We start from the raw sequence: 24,290 nt of genomic DNA, 5'->3' as shown, positions 1-24,290 counted from the left end.
TTACTGCTTAATTGTGTGTTTTTTTAAAAACTTCCGCCACCTCACTCACTTCCATTGTGAATCGCGACCCCTTGGATCCAGGTATTACTCCCCTTGCTCTCTCCACTCAGGCCTCAGCCAATCGGCCTTCAAGGGATGGAGCTTGGAGGCGGGACACCAGATAAAACCCAGCCCTCAGCAACAAACCGGCAATTGTATATGTTGCACGCGCTGCTCGCTGACATCGCGCCGCTTGATTTAAAATGACGCGCGCTTCAGACAAATTGAATAGAAATCTGTTGTTTTTACTGCTTAATTGTGTGTTTTTTAAAAACTTCTGCCACCTCACTCACTTCCATTGCGAATCGCGACCCCTTTGATCCAGCTATTCTGTAGTAGGGGATCTCTGTGTATAGTCATAATCTAGTGAATAGTCCCGCCCATGTGCGTGGACCCCGGAGCAATCAAAAATAATCTCTAAAGTGTCGAAAAAATGCAGAACTGCACAGACACTTAAGAGAGAATTTAAAGACATATAATGCAGCCCATAAAAGGCTACACAGTCCAGTACTTCAGCTAGAAATTCCACCAAAAATCCACAAAACAGCAAAGCCTGTCCAGATTTCCATTGTCTTCAGTACAAACCCCTCTGGAAGATAGAGAGGAAGACCTGGACAGACAAGCCCCATAGGCTGCCATTATGTGTCTCAGAATAGGGTACTGTGCCTTTAAGAGAACTTTCCAGAACTTCACAGTATCCCAGAATGCCTTGCAGGTCTCTCTTACTTTCAGTTCTTTTTTCCGGCTCCTTCAAGCAGGACCCTGGAGCATTGAGCTCTCCCTTTTCAAGGGTTTTGTTGGTGTTTTTTGCACTAAATTCGATTTTGTGTACTTTTTCAGTACTTTAAAGCTTTCTTCTTGGTTTCTTGCACCCCTTGGTCGTCCATAATGCCTGCATTATTCAACAAATGCCCGGAGTGCTCCAGGAAGAAGGCCAAGACAGACCCCCATGAGGTCTGTATCCTCTGCCTTCCCTCTTCCCACATCCCTGAGGAGTGTGAGATCTGCCAAGGTTTCACTGGCAGGACCCTGAAGGACAGACTGAAGATCAGGCTTCAGGGACTAGAAGAAAGAAGACAGAAGACGCAAGGTGGGTCTGGAGGGGCTTCATCTGCCCATGCTGAGGCCCCTGGGGGGCTCCCCGGGGGCAGGAAGCCCAGCACACGTCCCCATTCTCCGTTTGGGCCGGTGGCTCCCACCAAGACGTCGAGGGGGAAGTCCAAGGCCGGCTCCCCATCTCCCCAGGGCTCTGGGTCGAGAAAACGTCGCCCGTCGACGTCAAGGGACCTGCATAGGCCGCCGTGGAACACAGAGACACTGTCATCGTCGCTGTCTTCGGCGTCGACGTCGAGCTCGCGGCGTCGACAGGGTCGACGCTCGCTGCCGAGGCGATACCGTCGATCGCCGTCAAGAGACAAGGCTTCATCGTCGTCGAGGGGATCCTCGTCGTCGAGCCCGCCGTCGACGCAAAAGCACTCGCCGGCGAGACGGAGGCATTCGCCGTCGAGGCGTAGGAGGTCGAAGTCGACGTCGAGACACTCCAAGGCAACGTCGAGGCGGTCGCCGGCGAGGTGCATGAGATCGCCGTCAAGACGCAGAGGGTCGTCGTCAAGATGGTCCGGGTCGACGTCGAGACATGGCAGCCGTTCGACGCCGAAGAGGAGGAGACGGTCGACGCCGAGGGGTCGCTCGACGTCGAGGGGCCGACGGTCGACGCCTGAACACCGGTCAGCGGCGTCGAAGGATCGTATTACGCGGCCTAGGGCTGTGGGGGGCTCCCCGCAGCCCAGGAAGGATGGTGGGTCACCGGGATCGGTGTACTCGGAGGTGTATACTCCAAAGAAGTCTGTTCCACCTCCTCCTCCGTTACCTAGAGGCCCGCATCCGAGGACTCCTACCCCTCCTCCTTTGCCTCCTCTGCCTGACAAGCCTCCACCGGTTCCGCCGAGGTCGGTCCCGTTGCCCGATCTCCCGACCCCTCCCAAGAAGACTCCTAAATCTAAGGAACCACGTAAGCCCAAGTCGGCCACCCCGGAGAAGCCGGTGGACCGGCCGAGGCTCAGGAGATCGAAGTCTCGCTCCAGACGGGGGGAACGTTCGAGGAGCAGGCACAGGTCCTCCACCCGTTCCAGACGGCACCATAGGAGACATAGATCCAGGACGATACGTCTTCTAGGACCCGCTCCTATTCCCCTACTTTGTCCGATTCCCCGGAGACTAGGGTGTCTCCTATCGATGACATCGGTACGTTCCAGGAGGTTCTCCTGAGGGGGGCCGCGAAGTTGGGTATCACGGTGACGGCTCCTACACCTACGACGTCCGTGATATTCGAGACTTTGCACAAGAAGCACCTGTCTCGCCCTCTGTTGCCCTTGGTTCCGGGACTGGTTGAACCGGCACAGGAATTATTTCTTACACCTGCGGTGGTGAAGGCCGCCCCGTCTAGACTGTTGAAAAAGTACAGGGCACCGGACTCAGACCCTGCCTTCCTGAGGATGGACCCAGTCCCCGACTCAGTGATAGTTACAGCGGCCAGAAAACAGCATTCTACCCCCCCGTCCTCCACCGTGCCTCCAGACAAGGAGAGCCGCTGGATTGATTCGGCGGGAAGGAAGGCATGTGGGACTTCTTCCACCACAATGAAGGCTTCCAGCGACTCGGCATTGCTGGGACGATATGACCGTGCGCTTTGGGATTCCATGGAGCAGTTCGCGGACCTTGTGCCGCGTGACAGGAGGGAGGACTTCATGGAAATTGTCAAGGAGGGGATGCTGGTCTCGAACCAGGCCATCAGTGCCGCGGCGTATATCTCCTTGTTGGCTGCACATGGCTACTGCCACGGTATCAACCAGCGCCGCCATGCATGGCTCAGGCTTACGTCTCTCAAGCCTGAGGCGCAACAGCGAGTGGCCAACCTGCCGTTTTCCGGGGACACGCTCTTCGGTAAACATGCAGAGGACGAGATGGCCAGGATGAAGGCCGAGGCAGAAACCCTGACGGCGGTGGGCTTGGAGAAGTCCAAGGACAAGAAACCCTACCGCCAGTTCCAACGGCGGTTCGGCTCGCAAGGGAAAGGAAGAGGACAGTCTTCGGGACAACAGCAGCAGCAACAACAGCAGCAGTTCCGGAGACCTTTCCAAAAACGTCAGAGGGGTAGAGGTGGGCAGCAACCCTCTACCGCGAACAAGGGCCCGGCCGGGTCTCGACCCTGAGCGGTTACTTCCCCGTCATCCGTTACCAGCTCCGGTGGGGGGAAGCGTTCAATTTTTCTGGCAGAGTGGAGAAAAATTACTCAGGACAAGTGGGTGCTGAATATTGTTTGCGATGGATACAGTCTTCGGTTCATCAGCCCTCCTCCAGCGATCCCTCCGGTCAGCTCGCAGTATCAACTGCGCGAGCGCCAGGCGGAGGCCGATATCCTGTTAAGGAAAAGGGTGATAGAAGACGTACCTCTGTCTCAAAGAGGAAAGGTCTGTACTCCCGGTTCTTTCTGGTTCGCAAGAAGGACAAGAACGAGTTCAGGCCCATTCTGGACTTGCGACAGGCAAACAAGTGGATTCGCAGAGAAAAGTTTTGCATGCTGTCGTTGCATCAGATTTATCCTCAGTTGCACAGGGGGATTGGCTTTGTGCCATAGACCTACAGGATGCGTACTTCCACGTGCCCATAGCACACAAGCACAGGAAGTTTCTGCGTTTTCAAGTCGGCACCAATCATTACCAATACACGGTGCTACCTTTCGGACTGAAATCTGCACCCAGGACATTCTCGAAGTGCATGGCAGTGGTGGCGGCACACCTAAGGAAAGACAGGGTGTTTGTCTACCCGTACCTGGACGATTGGTTGATCAAGGCCTCCTCCTTCTCAGAAGCTCAAGCAGACTTCCGGAAGACGTGCGTTCTCTTGAACAAGCTGGGGTTGCACATCAACATGTCCAAGTCTGTCCCGATCCCGGTCCAATGTATTCAATACTTGGGAGCCACCATCAATACGCTGTCAGCAAGCGTGTCTCCTTCGGAGGAGCGACGGAAATCGATCTTTCGGAAGGCTCAGGCTCTTATGACCGCTCCATCTACGACAGTGAGGACGGTGTCTTCTCTACTGGGGTCGATGGCCTCTTGTATCTTCCTCACTCCTCATGCGCGACTACACATGAGGCCTCTGCAGGAGTGCTTGGAGGATCAATGGGACCAGAGGAGAGGATCCTGGGACGACAAGATACGATTGCCTCTGCATGCTCTTCAGTCTCTGAAGTGGTGGTGTTCAGCGGAGAATCTCCTCAGAGGGGTTCCCTTCCACAAGGACATTCCTACTCAGACGATCATGACGGATGCTTCTCTCCAGGGCTGGGGAGCGCATTCGGGAGACTTACAGATCCAAGGCACGTGGTCTCAGACGGAGTCCACGTATCACATCAATTTCCTGGAACTCAGAGCTGTTCACTTGGCGCTGAAGGCCTTTCATCCGTCCTTCCGGACCAACTCTCTGCTTGTACAGACGGACAATACGACCACGATGTATTACCTCAACAAGCAGGGGGGGTCGAGATCGCGCACCCTGTCTCGGGAGGCGCAGACGATCTGGCACTGGCTTCTGGCCAGAGGATTGACGATAACGGCTACACATCTGCCAAATGTGCAGAATGTTCAGGCGGACGCACTGAGCAGACTGATTCAGGAAAACCACGAGTGGGTCATAAACGACGACGTACTAGGAGAAGTCTTCGCAAGGTGGGGGACTCCAGACGTAGATCTGTTCGCCACCGCCGAAAACAGCAAATGCCGAGACTTCGCCTCCAGGTACTACCAGCAAGGGACGCTGGGGAATGCACTCTGGATCAACTGGTCGAACAGCTTTGTTTACGCTTTCCCGCCCATCCCCCTGATTCCGGCGGTGCTCATCAAGCTGTCCAGGGCGCAAATGATCCTGATTGCCCCGGAATGGCCCAGACAGTGGTGGTTCACGGTTCTCCTACACCGGTCCCTCCTTCCACACTTACGGTTGCCGTGCAGGCCGGACCTTCTCACGAAGTTCGGGGGGCAGATGATGCACCCCAACCTCTAATCTTAGAGTTTGGCGGCATGGCTCCTGAGGTAGTGCAATATGGCCATTTGAAACTGCCAGAAGAGTACATGGACATTCTGAAGGAGTCTAAGAGGCCCTCCACTCGGACGTCCTACGCTTACAAGTGGAAGAGGTTTTGTGTCTGGTGTGTGTCCAGGAACTTTGATCCTACGACGTGCAAGGAAGATGTCATCCTTCCCTACCTTCTACATTTGGCGCGATCTGGCCTTAATGTTCACTCTATTAGGGTTCATCTCGCTGCATTGACTGCCTACAGGAAAAGCCCTTCACAGACTTCCTTCTTTCAGATCATTGTGATCAAAGACTTTTTGGAAGGCTTGAAGAAAGTGTTCCCTCCTGTCAGGCCTCCTTCGCCTTCATGGGAATTGAATGTGGTGCTGTCCAGTTTGATGAAGGAGCCTTTTGAACCCATTCATAAGGCTTCGTTGCAGCACTTGTCCTGGAAGGGGGCGTTCCTCGTGGCCATTACATCGGCCCGCAGGATGAGTGAAATTCAGGCGTTGTGTTGTAATGAACCTTATACTGTATTTCATGCTGCTAAGGTTGTTATGCGTACTCACCCTAAATTTCTTCCCAAGGTTATTTCTGACTTTCATGTCAACCAAACTATAACTTTGCCTACGTTTTTTCAGAATCCTTCATCTCCAGCGGAAAGGTCCTTACATTCCCTGGATGTGCGGAGGGTGTTGAAATTTTATCTGGATAAAACTAAAGATATTCGTAGGTCAGATCAATTGTTTATCAATTACGGATCAGTCAGGACAGGTCTTGCGACCTCTAAGCAGTCCATTTCTAGGTGGATTGTGTCCTGCATACAACTATGTTACCAGAAAGCTAATAAGACCTTAGGGGGTAAGCCTAAGGCTCATTCCACCAGGGGCAAAGCTGCCACGACAGCCTTGCTCCGTAATGTGCCGATTGCAGAAATTTGCAAGGCCGCCACTTGGAAGTCAGTTCATACCTTTGCTAGGCATTACTGTCTGGACGCTGATGCCAGAGCAGATGCTCAGGTTGGACAGGCTTCGCTGCGGAATTTGTTCGCACAATAGTGGTGTTGGTTTTCTTTTCTCCACCGCCGCTTTGGTGTGGGGATGGGCTTGCCATTCTATTCACTAGATTATGACTATACACAGAGATCCCCTACTACAGAACTGGAGTTACAGAAAAGAAACTACTCCTTACTCCCCTTGCTCTCTCCCCTCAGGCCTCAGCCAATCGGCCTTCAAGGGGCGGAGCTTGGAGGCGGGACACCAGGGCCAAATGCAGCCCTCCACATGGGAGCGCAGCGGACGGACGCAGCGGGTGCGACGGAGGCGAGCCGAATGCACGCCAAAGGCAAGCCCGTCTGCGCCCGTCCGCGCTAGTCCGGGCCCAGGGGCCAGAAGCGCTGGGCGATCCCTCTCCTACCTCGTAAAGACCCTCAGAGAGCTGCAAATCGCGCACCTGCCGCTCCCCCCAGGTGCAGCCAAGCGAATTAAATCCGCTGGCATTTTTCGTAGGGCGCCAAGCCCCCCTGATAGCAGCGAGCGCGAGGCTACTCCCACAAGGAACTACACTTCTCTCCGGGTGATGTACCTCAATACGCGCTCCCTGGTAAAGCATCAGTTAGACCAATTTATCCTCTTGACTTCCGAAAAACCTGATGTTTTACTAATAACTGAAACCTGGCTCACCTCAGACTCCCACCCTTACATCTTGGCGGCCCTCCCCCCAGACTACTATATACTTAATGCCAATCGCTCATCCGGCCCTTCTGAGGGCTGGGTGGCAGCCATCATACAGAAGCAATTCGAATTTATTGCTACTGCCTCTCTGGCCTTACCTGAGGTGGACAATCTAGTCATCAACCTAGAAACAGAGACAGGTGCCCTCACACTCATACATCGCCCCCCCCCCCCAGTCTATGCCCTCGTTCCCTATCTCCCTTAGCGAACAGATGGCAAACCTGATGATGTATCACACCAGAATTGCTATGTTTGGTGACTTCAATTACTGGTTCAATGCGGAATTATTCGAAGCTTTAACCAGCCTCAACCTGGCTCAACAAATTACTACACCCACTCACATCAAGGCTCATACCCTCGATCACATCTGGACACACGATGTTGCACTATCCAGCCCAATCATCTCCCCCTGCATCTGGTCGGATCACCACCTGATCGATGTTACCATCACAGTCAGAGGCAGGGTCAAGGCCCCTATCCTGGCAGGTGGACTATCTCGTAAATGGAGCTCTTATGACTCACAGGGCTTTCTAGACTTCAAAGCCAACACTTGCCCCACCATCCATTCCCACTCTACTGTCGAATCGATGGAGGGAGATATTGTCAACTGGCTGCAGATAGCCAGTGACCGGTTCGCCCCCTTCACCAAATTTGCGCGCACTAGGCATGGCAACTCGCACAGATTGTTTTCAAGCGACCTTAAAGCACAGAAATTGAAGTTACGTCAGTTAGAATGGAACTGGAGATGCGACTACCATAGATTGCTCTTCGTCGCGGCCAGTAAAGAATACAAAAGCGCAATCTCCATGGCAAAATCCACACATGTCTCAGACAGAATCCTTTCAGCCCATAACAAATCAAAAGAAATGTTCAAAATCATGAACGATCTCACAACTGACGACAGAACCCTCCCCATTCAGACACCTACACAAGAGACATGTAACGCGCTGAATACCTTCTTTATTGAGAAAATTGTGGATATCAAGAATTCCATTCCCTCCCTTACTCCTGTCAGGTCACAGGACTCCTCGTCCCCTAACCCTCTGTCCCTGACTCATCTCCCTGTTCTCACCCCTTTTACTCTTTCAGAGCTCTCCACCTGTATGAAATCAAGGTCCCCCAACGATTGCTGTCCCCCCTCTGTTCTCAGGGATGTCTGCCTCGCTTTACCAGACAGTATCCTCTCCTTGCTGAATGCCTCCCTCAGCACTGGCATGGTCCCCAGCTCCTTCAAGGAGGCCATTCTAGTGCCCCTACTGAAGAAACCTGGAGCAGACCCTGCCAATCTCTCTAATTATCGCCTTATCTCCCTCCTACCTTACTTGTCCAAACTCCTCGAGGCCCACGTAACCGGCTGTCTCTCAAAATTAATCGAGAGCTCGGGCTACCTCGAACCCAATCAAGCTGGCTTCAGGCCAGCTCATTCTACCGAGGCCGTTATCCTGGCAGTACTAGACGCCCTGAAAGGGAACGCAGACAAGGGGGCATCGCAGGCGCTGGTGCTCCTGGATCTGTCGGCCGCCTTCGACACGGTGGACCATAACATTCTCCTTCACCGTGTCGGACAAGCCGGCATCCAGGGCCCTGCCCTCGAGTGGATCAAGTCCTTCCTCGTAGGCAGAGCGCAAACGGTCCGCCTGGGCCCCTTCATGGCAACCAAGGCATCTACGACATGCGGAGTCCCTCAGGGATCCTCCCTCTCACCCCTCTTATTTAATCTGTATCTCCGGCCACTGATCCACTCGCTAAAAAGGTGGAATATCACTGTCTTTAACTACGCTGATGATCTGCAGATCATTTTCCCTCTTGATTCTCCCGACGCGGCAACCAGCTTTCAAGCAGTGATGCTCCACATACAGCAGTGGATGAACCACAACCAATTAAAGCTGAACCCAGGGAAAAGGGAGCTCATTCTACTAGGTAACAGCGCGGCGCATTGGGGCCCTCAGTTCTGGCCATACGAGATGGGCCCTTCTTCCGCACCTTCGAGCACGGTGAAGAGCCTCAGGGTGGTCATCGACTCTGACCTCTCCCCCAAAGCTCAGGTGGGTGCTGTGATCTCATCCAGCATGTTCCAGCTGCGTAAAATCCGCAAGATCACCCACCTTCTCTCGCACGCGGTGCTGGTACAAGTTGTGATCTCCCTGGTACTATCCCGCCTCGACTTCTCAAACTCCCTCTACCTTGGCCTACCACAGGCACTGCTTCGCCGCCTCCAAATCGTGCAAAACCAGGCTGCAAGATGAATCCACAAAACCCCGAAATGGCAATCTGCAAGGCCTTTGCTGCGCAAATTGCATTGGCTACCAATCGAACAAAGGGCAGCCTTCAAAACCGGCTGTCTAATTTTCAAAGCCCTTTATTGCAACAGCCCAGACTTTCTGAAAGCCCTTATTGTGCAGCACTGTCCGGCCGCAACCTTTGGTCGGCTCATCTCCACCTGCTGGTCGCCCCCACCATAAAACTCAAGAAACTAGGTGGCCGTAGATTTGCCCACCTAGCCCCTAAGCTGTGGAACCCCCTCCCTTTGTCAGTCAAGACCAGCAGCTCTCTGCTGAACTTCAGAAGGTTCTTGAAAACCTGGCTCTTTTCTAAAATCGGTTAGCCTCCTTCGCCGCAACCTCTGTACACTTCAGCGCCAGGAAACTTATGGTGTCAGTGCGCTATATAAATTTCGCTTAACATAACATAACATAACATCTTTCTCAATCAGACGCTGTGGAGTTCTCCATTGCGTTTGTAAGGATGAGATGAAAATCTAGTTTAATTTTATTTTTTATAATCCAATTTTATTTGCAGTTTATATGAGAAACAGAACAAAATCCAGGCATTTCTGCCTGAATACACAACAGCCATGTAGAACAAAGTGTAATCCGGCTCTAGGGAATGATGGGATATCTTCTTATGACCATATATAAGACATGTACTTTTACATTTGGAGGGCAACATGGACGTTAAGAAGGTAGCAAATTCAAGAAAATCTAGTTTTTAAATATATTATGACATATTGACATGTCCCCAACAATATATTAAGGGCTTAAACTTGTAATGTTCCTTGTGAAGCGAACCAAAACAGGTTGTGTAGCACTGTTTTGCCATTGTTTCCTTTGGTGGAACATTCCTATAATTTTAACAGTAGTGGCCTTCGTTGTTGGGCTCTTGTTACATTGGGCAGGTCCTAGATACTTCCTTTTGTCACACACTGCTTCTTATAGTTTGACCACTACCCCTTCCCCTTTTGTGTCCCCTGTGTGACACAAAAGGGGTAGTACACACAGAGGTAGAGGAAGAAAGCCAGGCTCCCAAGATGTAGCTGGGTGGTGTCACTCAAGCAATTAGCACATCCTTAACTTTGCAAACCCTACATTGTAGCTCTGATATAGACTGTGAAGCCGCACTGAGGCATTGTCTGGCTATGGGTGGGTGTTTGGCACTTCCTTTGATGGTTTGTAAATGCGCTTGACCCTAATATTCTTCACAAAGTTCTTTGAGGGAGAGACACACCCAATGCAAGGACCTTGTAAAGGGATTACGTGTTTTTTATGCTTCACATTCTTGTATAACATTCTGAGGCGGCTTAAGGATGTAGGCCATAACATATCCACAATTTATCAAAGAGATTCCGTTCAAGAAAACTGTGAGCTAAAGGAATTAGCTTTAAAGAAATATGGGACTGCAAAGGGATAGAATTTTTATGGTTACACTGATTGAACTGTATCAGGGTGTACTATTGACATTGAATAGTGCGGGTAACTCCCATTTAAGTTGAATGCAAGTATGTGCAATGATGTGAATTAATTGCTGTTTCATGCCTACTGTGGTGTATTTATGTGAATAAATTGGTATTTCCCATGAACCTGATTGCTAATAGAATTTAAAGGTAATTTATTCAAATAGATCTATCAGATATGCATTGATCATGAAGTTGATCTGCAGTAATGACTAATCCCACTATTGTCCCCAATATAGTTAATAGAATGAATCTATCACTAAAGGGAACATTTTAGCAAATATACTTTAAAGCACCTGAAACATTGTTCTGGCTTTTTACCCTGCATCATCAAATATATTGCTTTTGGCAAGTAGAGGGAATCTGAGTTCTGACTTTAAATAGATTGCAAGATAGAATTCATATGTTGATCACCTGAGCTGTAGTTGTTGCCATGTCACAAAATTACTATTACGGAGAGGAAGGTGATACTGTAACAAATACGAAACTGAAACTGGACAGTTATAATATCCTCTTGATATCACCTTGTAGAAAGCACCACCCATTAGCATGGTGAGCTTTTCTTAAAGTGTCTTTTTAATTGGAAATGTAATAAGTTCTTGTTCTCTCTCCTGTATTTAGAATGCATGTCTTATCTAAAGGCTCTGATGTCTGTAATGTCCTTCAGTTCGGCAGAGAACTCCACGAAGTTCCCTGGATGAAGTATCTTCTAAGCGTTAGTCGTGGCCAGGTAATTGGTGTTTTCTCCTTAAAATACTCCATTCCCGCTTGAGCAGTGTCCCACAACATTCATCCTCAAAATCTTCCCAAGACTGGTGAGACTGTTTCCTACTGTCCCTGAATTTCAACCTTAACTCCTCTTCTCGGGAAACAGGTACCATACTTGGGGAACTGGGAGTGGGACTTCCTACACTGAAATCTAAATAGCTGCCACCACTGGACTCAACCCTCCCTGGGGAATCCAGAAAATTATAACTGTGTTCAGGGAATAACCTACCCTCTAGGGTTATCTTCTCCCTGAGCAAGGCCCTTTCAGCCTCTAGCTTGGCATGCTCTAACCTGAGCTGTTCCAACGCTAGCTGGTGCTCCCTCTCTTCCCTCCTATCTAACCACTCCTCTGGGGACAGGACAAGGGATGGGGTGCTGCACCTGATACTGGACCCAGTAAGGGACTCCCTATCTATGTGGTCCTCACTATCTGCTGGTGCCCAATCACTGTCTGGAAGTCATGGGTCGCACTCCAACTCCACCCACCAGAGGGTGAACCCCAGGAGCATCACGGTAGATGCAGTTTTATAGCGAGTGCGCTATTTCGAAAGTTCGTGTGTTTAAGCAAGTTTGCAGCACCAACTCTGGACACTGGTGTTTCGGAATTGTTGTTCCTCGTCAGCAGAGTGTAGGTCGGTCAGGGGTTTGCTGTGCAGGCTGCCAAGTGTTCTCAGGTTGATACCTCTCAAGGCGCGTGGCTGCGGGATCCGAGCTCGTCAGCTCTTAGCTCAAGGGAGCCATTTAACTGGAAGTCATGGGTCGCACTCCAACTCCACCCACCATAGTATGTCAGCAAATACTACTATCATTAGATGGAAATTATATGGTCAACATGTTTCAGCCTAAAAAGGCTTTCTTCAGGACCTGTAAATAATACACTACTGCAACAGTGAAAAATCATATAGGTGAACCATGTAGATAAAGACCTACCGTAACTGGAGTACTATATGGTAGTCTAAGATCATGGTTAAAAGAGTTCTCTTCCACAAAGTTGTGTGGAACAAGTCTCACCCCGCCTGGCACTCGCTCAGGTTTATGAGGCCCCGCTCTGTCCGTCGTTGCCTCAGGCTACTAACTGAGCCGAGGGAGAGGTCCCCCTCGGCTCAGGGGGACCTCTCCCTCTGTCCTACAGGTCCCGAAGAAAGCCTTTTTAGGCTGAAACATATCATCACTCTGCTTTTAATCTTGCCGTTATGATGATCCTCCTAATAAAGTCTTATTCTTGGCATCATAACAGGCAATTGTAATCACTTTTTGATCTTGAATCTCTCACTACTTTTCTGTGCACTGCAACTTTCCCTCTTCACCACCAGCACCACCATTTGATCCTGTTGAGTTTCTCTCACGGTGGATCCTATACTAGTACTCCTCACAATACGACTCAGTGAAGGATCTAGTGGATACCAGTTTCAATAAAAACCCAGATGACGAGATTCCGCCAATGGGTGGGCTGATGGGTATTTTTGTTCCTTTTCTGTGTTTTCCTTCTGAACACATTCTTTAGCTCTCCATACGTTACCTGGGAGTGTATAGATCTCTTGAGCTTTATCCAGACCCTTAGCATCCCCAGTGTGTTTTTACTAGTTAGATTGGGGGATAGGATGCAAGCAGGTCTTTAAACTTTTCCCCTTAGACCCTCCTTCACGTTAGTTTTCCTTGGCCAGGGCTTGCACCAAAGTCAGTCAGAGACCACCATTCCCAAGTCAGGGCAAGTGAGTTACACACCAAGATAACCCCTGCTCACCCTCTTGGTAACGTGACGCGAGCAGCAAGGCTAATCTCGGAGGCGATGTGTAAAGCGTTTGCACGTGCACCCAGCAACAACTCCCAAGGCCCACCACAAAGGAAACTCCACACAAGGTTATATAAAAAATAGCCTTGTTGTCATTAGCACTTTGTAGGAATAATAATACTTGTAGGTATAACACTAGCACATAGAACATATAATGACTGTAGCACCAAAATAGTACATGTAGCACACAACCAGTAATTACTGGTGAAGGGTAACCCTAACCACCTTAAGAAAATCATGCAGGGAAACAGGGCCTTACTAGCAGGACCTATAGAAGGAAAAACAATCACCTAAGCATATAACACATAGCAAAGGGAAAGAAGCAAAACACATGATGCATAAAAACATTCAGCGGTGTAAGAACAACACAATAGCGCAGAAATCACATTGGCAAGTAAATCACCAATTGCGCAAGGTGCACATAGGCACAACACTAGAACTGTCCCTCAGGCCAACTGGCCTCTCAAGGGCTGAAATGCCCTTAGTCCAAAATGTCAGGGCAGGCTGCGCAGGCAGCCAAAAGCACAAGCCTAAACGTGGCAACTGCCCACTAAGTGCTGGGCAGCTGAAAGGCAATGTGAACACACGCGTTGGAGCCTCGTGGGCTCAAGAACAACGATGGGGACAAACACAATGTGGGAGCCTCGCAGGCTCTGACCAACTAACTGTCCCCTTGGGAGCCTCGCTGGGCTCTAACTGCACAGGATGGCACTCAAGAGCTTCTCAGGGCTGTAAACAATGATGCCCCCGGAGCCTTGCAGGCTCTAAATAAAGAATAGCCTCCTTGATGGGGGAAGTCCATCTCGAGGGACTAGAAAGCAAAGATATGCCCCGGGGGCCCTCGTGGGCCAAACAAGAATAATGCCCCCGGTGTCCGTGGAGCCTCGCAGGCTCTGCGATAGATAATGCCCTCGTCGTTGGAGCCTCGGGCCCTGGCTCAAAGAAGAAATGCCCCTAGAGCCTCTCGGGGCTCCCCAAACAACTGTGGTGCCGTGAGCCTCTCGTGGGCTCGGAGAACAAATGGCCCCATCTTTATCGTGGGAGCGGCTCTCTGCCAACCTGGGCATCTCCGCTCAACACAAGACTGCCTCCTCTCGACTCGGGGGATTTAGGAGACGGGAACTGCTCTTGCTCCGCAGAGCTCATCAAAGCATAGGCTATACAGTGCCCCCAGCAGAGGAGCGACCCGGGGCACGCCCGCACTCACCGGCTACCTGGGTAGGCGGCGTCGGCTCTCCTCAGCTGGGCTTCTCCAGGCGGCTGCGGTCACTCTCTTGGGTGCGGGGCTCTCCTGCAACACCGGAGCCCCGCCTGCCTTCCGCCGCCCTGCTCTTCTTCTCGTGCTGCGGGGGCAAGACTTCCGGGTGGCACCTCGGCTTCCGGGTCGTCTCAGACAGCGCGGCGGCCTGGCGGGGAGGACAGCAGCTGGTGGCACCATCCGGGGCAAATGCCGGGTAGGCACCGGCTCCTTTTAAATAAATAAATCGAGGTGGGCACTCGATCGGGCCCACAAAATGGCACCAGGTCCCTGGCGGGGTGGGCACCTGCTAGGGGTACCAAATCGGTAAAAATGGGTCAAATGCCGGGTGGACACCGGCGAAGAACAAGTGAAGCGCTCTCAAGCGCTAAGGACAAAATAAAGCGCTCCCAGGCGCTATAAGCAAAATACAGCGCACCCAGGCGCTATTAGCAAAGTAGAGCTTCTCAAAGTTCTTAGGTAGGCAGGAGGGCAAGGCTGGGCCCCAGAGCCAGCTCACTGGGCCTCCAGGCAGGGAGGCAGTCCAAGTGGCAGTCCTCCTGGTGCCCAGCAGCAGCCCCCCTTAGATAGGATCCTGGAAGAGAACAACGTCATGGGGACACAGCCCCTTTTTATACAAGTAAATCCTTTGTCTGTAGGTGCAGGGTGGGGAAAAAACAGTCGCAGATGGTTTGTGAGCACTCTTGATGTGCTCAGCCCCTCACTCTATTCACTGGCAGGGCTAGGGTCACTAGACGCACCACAGGGGGCGGAGCCAGCATTGTGTGGGGAAAGCCCAGCCCTATTCAGGACCCAGGTGCACCCCTCCCTCACATCACTCATGCTAATCTCTCCACTCATCACCGGGCAGACCCATCCAGGCTCCTGGAGCCAGGCTCACTAGCCAGCTCCAGCCAATCACACGCCAGCACCCTTACTGCACACACACACACCAATGTCTAGAGGTGGCACTTCCACACTAGACACATACACGCCGCATACATCATTGCCCAGCATTCAATCTCACGAGTTCGCACATACCAAACTCGAGCCTGCACTCCCCACACATCAGGAATTAACATGGACACACACATTCCCCATGCATTCCTATGGGAGGGCAGGCCAGCCTCACTACACGCACGCACTTTACTCTGGGACACAGGGAAAAAGTGCGCAGAGACTAAAAATCACTAACACAGATCACATACTAAAAGCAAAAAGTTAAGGGGTGAACCTGCCAGAAGGGCCAAGTCCAACAAGGAAGATATTTCATTTGACAGTGATGATGACAATGTAGAAGTGATGGTCATAGAATCCAATCAGGTACTTAAATGTGAATTGGGGAAGCATGATAGTTATCGCCCTCCCAAATGTGTAATTAAAGTCAAGGGCAAGGACATACAGGTCTGGGCAGATTCTTGTTCCCCATTCACCATCATTGATAAATCCATTTGGGCAGATTTAGGAGGCAGGATGATTTACAACCCACTGACGTGATTCCTGAAGGGTATTGTGGTGAAACACTACCTGTTTTGGGGTACGTAGAAACAGAAATGTGCTTCTTGAATAGAAAAACTACAGCCAAGTTATACATTGCGCACAAAAGTAGATCTCTTTTGGGTTGGAAAGAACAAAGGGCCCTTGGCATTGTACTAAACCCAAATCATCCACAACAGGTGCTTTTAACATCACCTGGAAACACTACTGATTGGGTTACCAAGTTTTCTGGATTGTTTAGTAAGAAACTAGGATGTTTAAAAAAGTTTAAACGTCAGATTATTTTAAAATGAGATGCTGTTTCCAAGGTACATAAAGTAAGAAATGTTCCGTTTATATTAAGAGACAAACTCAAAGACGAATTGCAAAGACTTTGTAATGAGGGAGTGATTGAACCCATTGAGGCTTCTGAATGGTTAAGTCCGTTAGTTTTGGCCTGAAAACCTAATGGAAATATTAGAATGCGCATTGACTTGAAAGACTTGAATGACAACATCTGGATAGACCGACATCCTCTTCACCGTATCAGCAAAATGTTAGCAAGTGTAAAGGGAGGTACACACTTCACCAAGTGTTTTTCCATGAAGATTCGAGACATGTTACATCTTTCATCACTCCGGAGGGTGCTTTTCAATTTGTTCGCATGCCTTTTGGTTTGGCGTCAGCTTCGGCCGTATTTCAAAGAGTGATGCAATCTATTTTAGCAGGTTTGAAGAATGTTTTGGGGTTTCAAGATGATGTTTTTGTGTGGGGGTGTGATAAGATCAAACACGATAAAATGTTGGAAGAGGTACTGAAGAAACTTTTGGATGCTAGGCTCACAATAGCCTTGGAAAAATGTTAATTTGGTGTGAGTGAAGTTGAGTATTTAGGCCACACTTTAACATGTGATGGAGTAAAGCCCAAATGGTGCTTAGTTGAAGCCATAGAAAAAGCACTTGCTCCAAGTTATAAAGACCAACTCAGGTCATTTCTTGGCTTACAGAATATTACTCTAAATGTGTACATAATTTTTCCTAAAAAGTCCATGAGTTGAGAAAATTGATGAAAAAAGGTGCCAAATTTGAATGGTCTGAAATATGTCAACTAAACTTTGAAGCAATTAAAAAAGACATTGCCAACGCTGTCACTTTAAAACCATTTGATCCCGAGGATCAAACCATTATTTCCACTGATGCCGCAATCATAGTCTAGGTGCGGTACTTATTCAGATGCACAAAGGAAACAAAAGGGTAGTAGCCTTCGCTTCCCGGCACCTTAAAGGGTGCAGAACATACATATTCCACCATTGAAAAGGAAGCTTTGGCATGCTGGAGGGGTGTACAATACTTACGGACATTTGTGTGGGGAATTAAATCCAGTTACACACTGACAACAAACCCTTGGTAGATCTTTTCTCCACTGGAGCAGCGGGAAAAGCCACACCGAGGATCGCCAAGTGGATATATCGTCTTCAGGAGTATATCTTTGAGATAAAATATATTCCAGGTACAAAAAATGTAAATGCTGATTGTGTATCTAGATTACCATTAGATAATGTACAAGATGAAGAGGATGATGAATGGAGGGTGGCAGAAGTAAAAGACGTATGTAGCGCCATCAGTGAAGAGGATTGGAGGAAAGCTGTTGATAAGGATGATGGTTGACCAAGATCAAGAATGTTTTAAGCTGCGAACATGGATGGAGATTGCACAAAGAATTGGAGTAATTTAAATTAATTTGGTCTGAGTTAAATGTTGTAGATGATTTACTTAGGAGAGGGTGTAGGTTGGTTGTACCTGAGATGTTGAGAGAATGATTGTTAAATATCATGCACAAGGGACATGGTGGAATGTCCTCCATGAAAAGGAGGATTAGGGAGGATTTTTGGTGGCCCGGGATGGACATACAAATTGAGCGATATGTTCATGACTGCATAGCATGTGCATGTAGCGACAAGACCCATTCTTCCCAGTAAACCACCATTGTTTCATTGCCTATACCTAAGGGGCCTTGGGATAAACTGCCCATCGATATTGGTGGACCTTTTAATGCTTTGAATGGGAGTGAGAGATTTGTCATAGTTATGGTTGATTACTTCTCTAAGTGGCCGGAGGTAGCCTTCGTTAGAAAAGTCAAGTCAAGTAGTGTTATTTCATTTTGCGAGGACATATTCAGAAGGGAGGGTTGCCCTGCTGAGATTGTCACAGATAATGGTCCTCAATTTATTTCAGAGGAATTTGAAAGATTTCTAGTCAGGTGGGGTATCAAACATACGAGAACACCTGTTTACCATCCCAGGGGCAACAGCCTTGTGGAATGCTTTAATAGAGTTTTGGTTGAGTGTGTCCAACTAGTGTGTATGAGTGGTGAGTGCTGAAAGCGACAGGTCAAGGATATGTTATGGTCGTATCGCACTACTCCTCATTCGGTGACCAAGGAGACACCTTTCTCTACTCAAGGGAAGAGTACCATGTTCGGTAGCTGTACCAGCTTGGATGAACAGAGCTGGGAAATATGATGTTGATTTAAAAAGTGTACAATACAGAGTAGACAAATACCAAAAAGCTTACTGTCATAGGAATAATAAGAAAATTGTGAAACCCAAACGTTTGTTCATGCAGGGCATGTTTGTGAGAGTGTTTTTGGGTGATAAGGCTAGAAAAGGTTGTTCAAAATGGTCCTTTCCCAAGGAGGTAGTTCTTGTAAAGGGGAACAGTGTGAAGCTATCAGATGGTAAATGGTGGAACACCAGAAAAGTGTGGTCATGCTCTGACCCTGAGGTTGCTGTGTCATCAAATGTCCAGCAAGCTGCTGATGCACATATGCCTGTTTCTTGTTCAAGTGATGTGTCTGCTTCTAGAGTCACAATTGGTTCTGGACGCATCCGTGTAATGCCAAAAGAATATAAGGATTTCATATGTTCATAATGTTAAACTTGTTTTGTTGGAAAATTTCTTAGGAGGGGAAATGTGTTATATTCTTCTCACTAATTAATATGTAATATATATATATATTTCATAAGGTGCATTGGAATACTTGCTGCTCCCTAGCAAGCTGTATTCTCTGATGCTGCACTGGAATGTAGACAGCAGAGAGAGAGCAGTTGTAGTGGAGAGTGGCTAGTGTTTCCAGGGGAAACATCCTTAACCACGATGCTTGAGCAACGACTCACCTGAACAACGAGGAGAGAACAACGAAGACTGCTTAACAACGAATGCCGGAACCATGACGGCTGGAACCACGACTTGACGGCCGCGTCACTTCTCTCCGCTGTCTTCTGCCTACCATCCCCTTACGCTCAATGCGATTGGGCTTTGTTGGAGTGATACGTCACTCATCTCTGCCCAATCACAAAATGTCTCCCGCGATAGGTTATGAAAAAAAAGTTAACATTACCATTGTTTCGTATGCACCCTGGCTGGGGTCAAAGGTAGGTCATTTCTTGAAATGAATCTTAATATTAATACTTAAAATTATTTTAATAAGTATAATTTATAAAATGAGTTGTTTTACATTTGTATTAAATATGACATGTAAACACTTTCAAATCTTTCAACACGTTATAAAGTCGAGGTGGGCTCAACCACAGTGTTGGGTAGCTCTTTGGATAGATGAAGGAAGGGGGACTTAAAGATAAAAAACCTAAATCTGACCCTGGGTTTCCCTTTATTCTTGGGTCAGATCAGGTTATTAAAAGAATTCTAAAAAACGGGTCTTTGTGGATTTTAATGGTCCTAAGACCCTAATGCCAGTGCCGACATGTTTCAGTCCACAAGGGCCATAAAGGTCCAGGACTTTCTTCAGGGCAATCAGAGAATCCCTGGATTTCCCTCCTCCTTTCCCCTCTTCCTTTCTACTCTCCCTTTCCCCTCACCCCTTTTCCTTCCCTTTCGCTTTCCCTCTCCCTTTCCCTTCTCCCTTGCTCTTCTCCCTTTTCCCTCTTCCTGTCTCCTCACCCTTTCCCTCTACCTCCCCCTTCCCCTCACCCTCACTCTTTCCCTTCCCCTCACCCTTACTCTCTCCCTTTACCTCTCCCTTTCCCGCACCCTCTGCCTTTCCCTCACCCTCTCCCTCTTCCCCTCTCCCTCACCCTCTCCCTCTTCCCCTCTCCATCTTCCCCTCTCCCTTTTCCTCTCTCTTTTCCCTCACCCTCTGCCTTTCTCTCACCCTCTCCATCTTCCCCTCTATATTTTCCTCTCCCTTCCACTCTCTCTCCCCTTCCCCGCTCTCCAAACCTTTGCTTCTCCCTCACCCTCTTCCTTTCCCTCACCCTTTCCCCTCTGCCTACACCTCTGCCTCCACCTCTCACTAAGGGAAAGGGAGTGGGAGGGGAAGAGGGTAAGGGAGGGGGATGGTAGAGGAAGAGAGGAAGGGGGAAGAAGGGAGAGGGTAAGGGGGAAGGGGGAAGCAAGAGAGGAAGGGAGAGGGTGAGGGGAAGAGGAATGGAGAGGTAGAGGGGATTGAAGAGCGTAAAGAAGATGGGAAGGGAGAGGGAAAGGAAGATGGGGAAGGGAAACTGAGGGCGAGGGAGAGGTGGAGTGAGACGGGAAGAAGTGAGGGAAAGGGAGAGGAAGTGGAAAGGGAGAGAGGAAGGGGAAAGGGAGGAGAGGGAGAGGGAGAGGGAGAGGGGGAAGAGAGTGGACGAAAGAAAAGGGAAGGGGAAAGAGAGTTGGAGGGCGAGGTAGCAGTGAAAGGAGAGTAGAAAGGGAAAGGGGCAGGGTGAGGGGCATGGGTTAGGGTGAGGAAAAGTGAGAGGGTGAGGGAAAGGGAAAAGGTAAGGGGAGATGTGGAGCGAGAGGGGAAAGGGAAGGAAAGAGAGGGGGAAAAGGAGAGGGTGAGGGGAATTGGAGGGGAGGGGGAGTGGAGTTGGGAGGAAGAGGTGACAAGAGAGGGGAAGGGGAAAGTGGGGACCGAGAGGTGAATGGTGAGGGAAAGAGGGTGATGGAAAGGGAGGGGAAGGGAGAGAGTGCAAAGGAGAGGAAGAGAGTGAGAGTGTGGAAGGGAGAGAGGAAGGAGACAGTGAGGGTATGGGGAGCGGGGGATCAGAAAGGGAAAGGGGTGGCAGAGGGAAAGGGAGAGGTGGAGGTAGTGGGTAAAGGATGAGGGAGAGAGAAAGTGAAAGAATGAGGGTAGGGGAAAGGGAAAGTGAGAGGGGAAGGGAGAACAGAAGGGAGATGTGAGGGGAGAGGAAAAGGGGGGAAGGGGGAGAGGGAAAGGGAGAGGGGGAGAGGGAAAGGGAGAGGGGGAGAGGAAAAAGGAGAGGGGGTGGGGAACAGGAGATGGGAGAGAGGGGGAGAGAGAGGCAGAGGGAGGGGGAGAGGGAGGGGAGGGGGAGAGGGAGAGTGGAAGGAGGAGGGAGGGGGAAGGGAGAAAGGAAGAGAAGGGGCGAGAGGAAAGAGAGAGTGGGACTGGGGAGGGAAAGGAAGAGGGGCATGGTGGGTGAGGTAGAGAGGGGAAGTGAGAGGGTGGGGTGAGGGAGAGGGGAAGGGTGAAGAGAGGGGGAGAGGGAAAGGAAGAGGGGAAGGGGAAGAGAGAAGGGAAAGGGTGAGGGGAAGGGAAGAGAAGGGGGTAGGGAGCGAGGAATGGAGAGGGGAAGGAAGAGGATGAGGAAGAGGGGAAGGGAGAGGGGAAGGGTGAAGTGAGGGAGAGGTGCATGGAGAGGGGAAGGGAGAGGGAAATGGAAAGAAATGTGTGATTGTTGGAAAGGGGAGTCTCTGGTTGGCGCAGTGCAGCACTGGCGACAAGCAGGGACCCTCTCTTCCACGTCAGGGCTAAGGGTTACCTTCAAGACATCCTCTGCTTCCCCTCTAGGTAGTGTGGCGTAAGCAGTCTAGGCTAATCTCTGGGGCACATGGGGTTAAACATTTGCAATACCGTACCACCACAACCAACCCTCCACACAATGACACCAAACTGTATTTGTAAAAATATATATTCTTTATATACTTTCAAAGCAGGCTTGTAAATACAGTCTTTCAACTTTAAATAGCGGTTCCAGTTTACTTTGGTTTAAGTTGCCACAGGTCTTTTTAGCAATAAGCAATCTTTGTTTAGCGTTTCAAATAGCAGTTCTAGTTCTTATTCAGCTTTCCCCAAAAAGGGGTTCCAGGCTCTTCACTGTACTTTTCCTTGTCCTGCTAATCAACCAGGGTTCCCCCGGCTGTCCGCGGGCCTATCTCTGCGCCCCTCGGCTCCTCCGCGATGGAAAACGGGCCCGGTCTGCCCACTCTCACGCTTCTGGCGGGAGCGGTGGCCGGGGAGTCAGCGCCTGCCTCTCCGTGCGAGCTGCACGGCTGTGCGCGGCTGACAGGGGGAGAGAGCGGGTGCCCTGGGAGCGCTCCACATGCAGCTCCGAGGGCTGGGCGAGGCAGAGGGTAGGAAACAGTACCTTTCTGGTGAAGTAGCTGGGCGCGGGTCAGCGCGGTAGTCCGCGTCGCGTTGTCTTCCTTCCGATGTTGGAGCGAGCAGCGGCTCAACTCTGGCTCGGGGGTTGGCGTTGCGGCGCGGGCCGGGTTGCGCTGGGAAAGCGCCTCGAGATTTCCTGACACAGGAGGGCGCACGCAGAGGGCAGCGATCCTCGGCGCAGGCCTCTATCAATCCAGGCGACGTTCAGGCACCCCACGCAGCAGCTGTTTCTCGGACAGCGACGGCGCGTTCAGGGGCACAAGACACGAAGGGGTGCAAGCAGGCACCGGACACCAACTTTCTTCACGTTGCGAGCTGCGGCTCGGGGCCAGTCACGGTGCTCGGATCAGCTGGGCTGGTCTTCACGATGCTTCTGGGCCAGGCAGGCGGCAGTCACTTTGTTCAGAGGGAGGGCAGCTCCCAGAGCGTTGCTGAAGAGCGCGATGGTCACAGCGCGCTCCGCTTTTCTTGGAGAGGCTTGCAGAATGAAAACAGCGTCTTACAGTGGTTCCTCTGTCAGGGGGTAGCGCCCACTGTTCCTGGGGCGCTGGTCAGGGGGCAAGTTCACAGGCAAGCCCTTGGAGATCTTTCAGCAGAGTTTGGCACAAAGTTCAATAAAAGCAAAAGTCTCTTGTAGTCTCTTCTTTTCCTCTCCTTCTGCAGCAAGGCACCAGACACAGGCCAGAGACAGCACTCTTCCTTGTAGTCCTTCCAGGTCCTTCTCTTCGGGCAGAGTTTCTTCTGTAGCGCAAACAGGATCTAATTTACAAGGAGCAGGGCTCCTACTTTTATACCCAGTTTCTTTTGTTCTTACAGGCCAGGGGGGCATTTGCATAACTGCTCTCAGTCCCTGAGCACTTGTGGTGGGTACTTCTGCTTCTGCATTCAGTGTTAGGGCAGGCACATCAGCCGCTCCCCAGGGGGACGGAGCCGGCATTGTGAAGACAGGGGCAGCCTGAGCACTTTGTTGACAAGCTTCGGTCCTTCCTGGGCCAGGTGCAGGCTGAGTCATCAGTCGCTCCCCAGGAGGGCGGAGCCAGCATTGTGGAGGCAGAGCACAGCCAGATGCATCATTCAGGGGAAACTCCCACCACCCACTAAGGTGTCATCCTGCTATTCACAACCTGTCAACTCCCAGCCCTGTCACTCACACACTCAGACAGTCAGATATACACAAGAGCAGAGGCGGGCTGAAATGGTTAGACAAGCAAATGCTAACTTTCTAAAAGTAGCATTTGCAAACCCAGGATATTAAAATAAACTTTACTAAAAGAAGTATTTTATTATTCTGAGTTCAGGCATACTAAACATTAATTTCTACCATGTTCCCTGAGCCTGCTGGGATTATAGAGTGTAATAATTCCAGCAGCCCATCTGGCCTAGAAGGGAACTGGTAGCCTTACAATAGTGAAAAACGAATTTGGCAGTAATTCACTATTAGAACATGCCACACACATCAGGGCATGTCCTACCTTACACTTACAATGCACCCTGCCCTCAGGCCTACCATAGGGGTGACTAATATGAAGTTAAGGGAAGGTTTAGGGGTGGGCAAGTGTGTGCACTTGCCCAGCCAGCATGACAGTACCAGACTGCACGCAGGTTCTGCAATGGCAGACCTTAGACATATTTTAAGGCTGCTTCTGTGGGTGGCGCAACCAGCGCTGCAGGCCCACTAGCAGTATTGGCATTTACAAGCCCTGGCACTCCTGGTGCACTTTACTAGGGACTAACAGTAAATCCAATGAACCAATCATGGACATCAATCCCATGTACACTTTTCAGTAGGGAGAGCATATGCACTTTAGCACTGGTCAGCAGTGGTAAAGTGCCCAGAGCCATTAAACCAAACAAAATAGGTCAGAGAGAGTATTGGAGGAAGGCAAAAAGTTTAGGGATGACCCTGCCAAGAGGCCCAGGTCCAACACAACCCCCTTCCAGCCAAAACGCAGGGTAGACCAATCACCACTGTGATGGGCTTCCCTGCTTAGGGCGATAGAACATGGACCTGGCCCGCAACAGCAGGGGCAC

Source organism: Lissotriton vulgaris, chromosome 10 (genome assembly GCF_964263255.1).
Source record: "Lissotriton vulgaris chromosome 10, aLisVul1.2, whole genome shotgun sequence".
Taxonomy (NCBI): Eukaryota; Metazoa; Chordata; class Amphibia; order Caudata; family Salamandridae; genus Lissotriton; species Lissotriton vulgaris.
The sequence above is the reverse complement of the archived record's forward strand: the minus strand, read 5'-3'. Positions refer to the sequence as shown.